This window comes from Harpegnathos saltator, unplaced genomic scaffold (assembly GCF_003227715.2).
Source record: "Harpegnathos saltator strain DR-91 unplaced genomic scaffold, Hsal_v8.6 scaffold278, whole genome shotgun sequence".
Taxonomy (NCBI): Eukaryota; Metazoa; Arthropoda; class Insecta; order Hymenoptera; family Formicidae; genus Harpegnathos; species Harpegnathos saltator.
Genome location: NW_020230070.1, coordinates 286,698 through 295,419, shown reverse-complemented (window position 1 = coordinate 295,419; position 8,722 = coordinate 286,698).

Genomic DNA, 8,722 nt, shown 5'->3' with positions numbered 1-8,722 from the left:
ATCATACATAACTTACCACATCACTAGATAGACTGTTCTAGCCTGAATTTGTAATCTATATGTTTGTGTTCTTCAAGAATGATCATCAGTGATTTTTATACTGCTGCAGAAACTTTTTAAATCTTGTTCAACGTATCTTCAAGTATCTTGTTCAAGTATCTTAATCTATATTTGTTTACGAAAAAATCCCTCACCACATTGGGACTTGAACCTAGGACCTCTGGCTCTTCAGTCAATCGTCTTACACGCTGCGCCACTGCAACTTCATTGACAAAGGTGTTTCGTATGGTCTATATATGTTGCAGATTCAATATATTTATTGCATATTTGTATAATATATGCATAAAGTTTATAATGTCACCTACGATATCGGTATATTGAGCATTTAATGTCGAGATCATAACATATTTGTTATGCTTTAATTATATTGTCACTAGGAGAAGTGAGCAATTACATTACTACCTAGTAACTAATTTTGATTTTTTATCTCATGACTGTGTAATTTTTGTATTTCGTCACTAGCTAGTATATTGCATATAGCTACTCGCAAAAGTGAGCGTTACATGGTAGTACAGATAATCATCCCCTAAAGTTATATTACTTTATAAATATATATCTGATTACTTAGTAGTAACATAGTTATTATGAGAAAATGCTGAAAAGGCAAAAAATGTATATATATATATATTAGGTTGTTGCAGATGAAATGGCCGTTTTTCAAAATTCAAATTTCCCGGCCGAGTAGTTCAGCTCTTTTCATGCAGCTGTCGTTGCATGCGTGATATTTGAAAAGTATATGCCCCACACGTAAATTCGCACGCATAACCTTACTTTTATCACATTGTTCATATCGTTGAAAATCGCTGTCTCTTCGACATGGAAAGTAAGGAAATGCGGATAATGTTCTTGTACGAATACAAACTTGGTCATAGTGCGGCCGAGGTAACGCGAAACATAAACATTGCTTTTGGGGAAGGTTCTGTAAATGATCGAACCATTAGACGTTGGTTTGAAAATTTTCGGTCTGGTGATACAAATCTCGATAATTTGCCTCGCGGCCATGCACCGTCAGTAATTGATGACAATGTTTTGAAAGATGTGGTTGAAGCAGACTCGCGTTTATCAGTTCGAGATATTGCACACAGCATCAACGTTCACTATTCCACTGTTTCCCGACATCTAAAGGCCATGGGGAAAGTGAAAAAGCTTGACAAATGGATACTACATGAACTGACTGAGAGAGACAAGCTTCGCCGTATGGAAATCAGCTCATCTTTGCTTTCCCGACACAATAATGAAGGAATATTGAATCGAATAGTAACGTGTGATGAAAAGTGGGTTCTTTATGACAATCGTCGACGTTCTGCCCAGTGGTTAGATGCTGATCAAGCTCCGAAATACATGCCGAAACCGAGCCTTCATCCACGTAAAGTTATGGTATCTGTATGGTGGTCTGCCAAGGGTATTGTGCATTTTTCGTTTTTGAAAAAGGGTGAAACTATAAATGCTGACAAATATTGCCAAGAAATTGACATTGTAATGGAAAAAACTGCGTATTGAACAGTCGGCGTTATTAAATAGACGCGGTATGTTATTGCTCCATGATAATGCTAGATCGCATATTGCAAAAAAAACTGTAAAAACATTAACAGAATACAAATGCGAAGTTCTCCCTCACCCTCCTTATTCCCCTGACCTTTCTCCAACTGATTACCATTTGTTTAAGCATCTGGATAACTTTTTAAGTGAAAAGGTATTCTAAACAGAAAGCGACGTGAAAAATGCGTTCAACGAATTTCTTGCATCTCGCTCTTCTAATTTCTACGTGAAAGGCATTGATGCGCTTGTATCACGTTGGGGGAAGTGTATTGGGGTGGAGGGAGACTGTTTCGATTGACGAGATGTATATAAAGTGTGTCGAATAAAAATTTAAATTAAAAATTAAAAAATGGCCATTTCATCTGCAACAATCTAATATATATATATTTACTCGTATATATATATAACCATGATCTACATTCCAAATAATCATGTTGACGTATTTATATAGATACTGGACAAGGACTAAATCTTAAATGGTTAGGATAACTTCATTTTCTCTTTAGATCAGTCTCTTTCCAAGAACTTGTGTGGACTGGTACAATACGCTAGAGTGAAACGAAACATAATGATTTTATTTTAATTTAATGCATCAGTGTGCATTAATCCATCAAGGTCTTTGAAGAAAAACAGACTGTTTGTAATCGATATAGACAACACAGCACCGACGTACTCACTACATGTCTTTTGCGTTCTATAATAGCACCATCTGTAAGTTATGCTGACTAGGCAGTATTAGACATACTGTAATGTACGAACATAATCTATCTTTTGCAGCTGCTAACTAATTTTAAACTGCTGATAGCTACGTGGTAACTAGATTATGTTCTTTTAGAAAATCAGCGCCATCTATTATCGTATTTTCTATGTGATTACTGGACACCAAGTGGATCGCAACATCTGATTATAAATATTCAATCAAAAACGAGCTAATACTAGGCTAGAAAACTGTACCTAGCCAATACTTTCTAGTTACTATATTCTGAATCAGACGGACTTGATGAGATTCTAATCGGGGAGAGACAATGTCTGAAAGTGATAACTTTTGCAAATGAAATATTAAAAATAGATAAAAAAGAAAAACGCGTGAGTGTGTATGAAACTATCGGCGAATTCAATCCTCATTAGCAAATATTGCATTTTATTCTCAGTTTTCAGGTACGTGCTATAGGTTATGCTATATGTTATGCAATTACAGTTTGTACATAGTGTGTTATAAACATTATCTTAAAAGACGAACATTTTATGTTTTGACTTTTGTGATTATAATATTAATATTAAAAATGTATATATTCCCAGACAGCACCGAACATCCAATGGATGTACGTTTCACGTCCAATTTATGTCCGTATCTTCGACTTACGTCCGTGGACATAATTGGACGTAACAAGGATGTCCTTATTGGACATCGGACCTGTAGGACGTCCGATGTACGTCCATCGGACGTCCTATGTCCGAAGTTGTGACAAACATACGTCCTATAGACGTCTTTTGTATAAAAAATGGATATATAACGGACGTCCAATGGATATCCGTGTACTGCCTGGGTTATCACAACTCATATATTCCATGTATTTGTTTATATATGTTTACATGTGAATTAGATTATATGTATGCGACAAAAAAGTTGAGAATGTTCGCAATCTTTTTATGATATATTTCTTTACAAAAAATATCACACAATTTTACAACTTTTATTTCCTATAGATGAAGGAGATGATTTAATACACGATATAGGTGATTTCCACGGTACTATTACGGGAAATATATTACAAAAAAGAAGAAATACATTAGGTAATTCTTTAACCAGCGACAGAATTGAATATGCAAAGTATTATGACGTTAATACTGATCGTTCTGAAAGTGATAATGAATATGATATTCATAGTGATAATGAATATTACTTAGATGATACAAATGTATGCGATGTTAATAAGTCATGCATTGATTACGATGAAATAGAGGAATTAAGGAAATGAATCGTAACGTATAATATTCCACTAACACCCTTAGGAAAAATTACTTTAAATTTTCAAATTAACTTAAAAGTACTTATAGTTAACTGTAAATAATTTATAATTTTTACTAATTTAACTATAAGTAACTTTAGGTAACTATAAGTAACTTTAACCGTTTGAGTCCCAAGCAGCGCGATCGCGCTGTTCAGATTTTATGTCGAGAAAACCCAGTACATTTCGATCATTGTGGACAACTGACGGTGCGTTACCGATTGTCGAAGTCGCGCGCTCAGATTTACTGAAGCAAGTATATCACACCGATCCTTTTAATGTAAATAGTACATTTTATAATAGGTAGAATAATACTATAATAATGCAATAATACATTACAAAATAAAAATTTTTATTTCATTGTTATCTTCTCAATAATTTTTATCGAACAAAACTTGAAATATTTATAAATTTACAGTACGCATATGTAATAATACAGATGTATTTTATAAAATAACGAATTACAAATTAACAATATTTTTGTGTTATGAACAAATAATTTAAATGGAGAGTAACAATTATAATTTGTAACATCGGTGTTTATTAAAACATGTTGGATGGATTCCTTTTGCTTCGTTGCTCCGTTGCTTCGTCTAATCATTTTGAAACACACAATTATTAACAATGAGAAACACTTACGCAAGAATACGTCCGATCGCTTTGCAAACTACAATAAATGTGACAGAGCGATGAGAAAAAGACGAGAATCGCGTTACCTAACAAATACAAGAAGCGGTATCGGTCCGATTGGGATTCATCGATGTAAAATAAACAAAGCGCTATCGCGCTGCTTGGGTCCTTTCATACACATTTATAGAAAGCGCGGTTGCGCTGTTTGGGATTCTTCGACAGTGTTTTTTCAATACCCCCTGGGACTCAAACGGTTAAGTTAATTTGAACATCTTAAAGTAATTTTTCCTAAGGACATATCTCGATAAACTGATAGCAATATTACGAAAACGACTTTTACTGCAACTTCCCAAGAATGCTGTTACTTTATTAAATACAACAAAAGCCTCATATAATATAAAACCAATGCAAAGTATAGGAAATTATGTCGATGAATATACACTCAAACGCAAAAAACCCGGTACACTAAAAATTTGGGAAAAAATTACAAAATTTCAAATGATCATAACTTGGTAAATAATGAAGATACAAATATGCGCAGAAATGCAAAATGAAGCTTGAAACGTCCTCTTTAAGAATATCTGAATGGCAATTATGCTCGGCCATTTTTTTCAAAATGGCGGATGATAAAGTGAGAGGATGCAAAATTGATAATCAAAGGTCCGTGTTTGCGATGGTGCATGGTGTGCATCAGGTATCGCAGCGTAATGGGACCAAATGCACATGAAAGTATAGAGTGTTATCTTTAAAATGCTACTTTACCGAACTCGATGTGATCATTTTTCACTGAATTGTTCCAAATTTTGCTAAAAATGCGGTTTTCTTGTTAAATTTGCATAATTCAGTGAATAAGTATCGCATCAAGCTCTGTAACGAAGTATTTTAAAGAAAACATTCTATACTTTTAGGTACTTTTCGTCCCATTGAGCTGCGACACTTACTTTGCTCCATGCGCCGTCGCACGCTCGAACCTTTTTTTAGCAACTTTTCATGTTCTCCTTTTTATCACCCGCCATTTTGAAAAAATATCGTTGCGCACAATTTCGATAAATCTTTCGAAAAGTACGGTTTCAAAGCTTTCAAACCGTTTTTGAAATTTGCTGCTAGGATATTTAGGTGTCGAGATATTCAATTTCGAATTTGCAACAAATGTCGATTCAGCGAGGCTTAAGGGGCTAAGAGGCTCTGCGGTTCGTTTGGCTCTTTCATAATTTCAAAAACCGCGTTCATTATTCTCTATACAATAATTTACACAATTTTGCGAATTGGAAATTTAATTTTTATCAAAAGTTATCATTCTTTACCCTTCAGTTACGCATGATCACTGTGGTATACACTTTAGTTCGCGAAGCTGTCCCTAGCTCTCTACCTTCTCCGTACGATTGGCCATTATGGTACACAGTTTGAATATGCTGTTCAGGATCGCGCCTGAGTTCGCGGTGACCCGGCGCGCGGGATGTCGAGTCGCTGGACGCCACCTGAACGTCGAAATTCTCTGGCGCTCCTAGTCCACGGAGCCACCGCGACGCGGCGATCTGGGTTGTCGCGAGCCCCTCGGCTCGCACGCGAGTTCGAGCTGCCCAGAGCATATAAGAGTGCCCGCGGAGACAATCAGAGATTGCCTTCGTACAGCTTTTGGCCTTCGTACGGTCCACCGCCGATAGTGGCACTATCTTTTGTACGCTGGACTTCGCGAGTTTGTCAGTACGCCGGTTACGTTCTGGCTGCTCAAGTTATTGCTTTAATTGAAGATGGCAGAAGTCGAAGGTACGTTGCTCAGGCACTTGATTTGTCAGTGTCAACTGTGCAACGTGCTTATGCCAGGTACTTACAAACCAATTCTTTCCATAGAAGGCCTGGTTCGGGACGTCCTCGATGTACCAATCACAATGATGACCGATTTATTGTTTCAAATTCGTTAAAAGACAGACATCGAACATCTGTTCAAATTAGAAACAATTTAAGGGATGTCCGCAACATTAATGTATCCGTTAACACCGTTCGGAGAAGGTTAAAGGAATAAAATCTGCTTTCGCGCAGGCCAGCAGCTGTACCTTTGCTTAAATGTCACCATCACGTAGCTCGACTCAATTTTGCAGTTGAGTATAGAGACTGGACTTACGCAGACTGGAGCAAAGTACTCTTTAGCGATGAATCTCGTTTTTGTGTCTATTCTCCAGATGGACGAGAACGAGTTTATCGTCGCGGTGTAGAACGATTTGCAGACTGTACGGTAAGTGAGAGGCATAGCTACAATGGAGTGTACTCTGTAATGATTTGGGCAGGAATTTCAGCTAATGCTCATACAGATCTGCACTTTTTTGACAAGAATATGAACGCAGTTGTATACGTGGAAGACATACTCATTCCGTATGTTGTTCCGTACGCACCCTTCATCGGAGAGAACTTCATGTTTATGCAAGACAATGCTCGACCACACACTGCGAGAAGAGTGCTTGATTTCTTTGATGAAGTTGGCATAAATCGATTCGATTGGCCAGCAAATAGTCCAGATTTAAATCCAATCGAACACTTACGGGACAACCTCGGCAGGAAAGTACAAAATCACGTACCTGCTCCTCAGTCACTGCGAGAACTGCAAATAATTCTCGAAAACGAATGGAATACAATTATGCAGGATGAAATTAAAAGACTAATAAGGAGTATGCCTGATCGTATGAATGAGGTAATACGCGCACGAGGCAGCCATACCCACTATTAATACACACACACCACACACACAGCAGAGAAGGTTTGGAGTCATTAATTACTGCAGGAGGGACGAACTGCGGGGTCCTTATCTCTGCTGTAACACCACACACACGCACACACACACACACACACACATACACACACACACGCGCGCGCGCGCGCGCGCACACACACACACACACACACACACACACACACACACATACACACACACCACAAGGAGGGTGTGAAATCTTGAAATACTGTGGAGCTGACGAACCACGGGGTCTTTATCTTTGTGGTACACAAACACACACACACACACTACATACAATGGGACTTTTCCTACCAGTAAAACTCCATGCGGTTTATATTGGGAAGATTTACAACCATAATTTGAGCTAATGACAGCGGTATCTTAAAACGCAATTTATCTTTATTACGTAATATCGATTACGCAAAATGAAGAACCTAAATTGAATTTTACTTTGATTTCCCTGGCTTTCAAAATAATAAATGCAAATCATTGAATATATTGTGCAGGTTATGTAAATTATTATATACAGAAACATGAACACAGCTATTGAAATTATGAAAGAGCCAAACGAACCGCAGAGCCTCTTAGCCCCTTAAGCCTCGCTGAATCGACATTTGTTGCAAATTCGAAATTGAATATCTCGACACCTAAATATCCTAGCAGCAAATTTCAAAAACGGTTTGAAAGCTTTGAAACCGTACTTTTCGAAAGATTTATCGAAATTGTGCGCAACGATATTTTTTCAAAATGGCGGGTGATAAAAAGGAGAACATGAAAAGTTGCTAAAAAAAGGTTCGAGCGTGCGACGGCGCATGGAGCAAAGTAAGTGTCGCAGCTCAATGGGACGAAAAGTACCTAAAAGTATAGAATGTTTTCTTTAAAATACTTCGTTACAGAGCTTGATGCGATACTTATTCACTGAATTATGCAAATTTAACAAGAAAACCGCATTTTTAGCAAAATTTGGAACAATTCAGTGAAAAATGATCACATCGAGCTCGGTAAAGTAGCATTTTAAAGATAACACTCTATACTTTCATGTGCATTTGGTCCCATTACGCTGCGATACCTGATGCACACCATGCACCATCGCAAACACGGACCTTTGATTATCAATTTTGCATCCTCTCACTTTATCATCCGCCATTTTGAAAAAAATGGCCGAGCATAATTGCCATTCAGATATTCTTAAAGAGGACGTTTCAAGCTTCATTTTGCATTTCTGCGCATATTTGTATCTTCATTATTTACCAAGTTATGATCATTTGAAATTTTGTAATTTTTTCCCAAATTTTTAGTGTACCGGGTTTTTTGCGTTTGAGTGTATGTACTTAGGACTTCAGAATAGTTTCAATCAATGCGTAGATCCAAATGTACATAAAGATAATAACATTCCTGCAAATAAATGTTGATGGGGCATCTCCATGTAATTCAAGTACAAAGCAATTATGGCCCATAATTGTAAAGTCATTTTTGACCTAGACATATATTCGCCGTTTCCTGTAGCACTATATTACGGAGATACAAAACCGAGCAATTTTAAACTGCTGATAGCATGGTAACTAGATTAAGTTCTTTTAGAAAAGCAGCGCCATCTATTATCGTATTTTCTATGTGATTACTGGACACCAAGTGGGTCGCAACATCTGATTATAAATATTCAATCAGAAACGAGCTAGTACTAGGCTAGAAAACTGTACCTAGCCAATACTTTCTAGTTACTATGTTCATAATATATAATGGAGATATATTCATA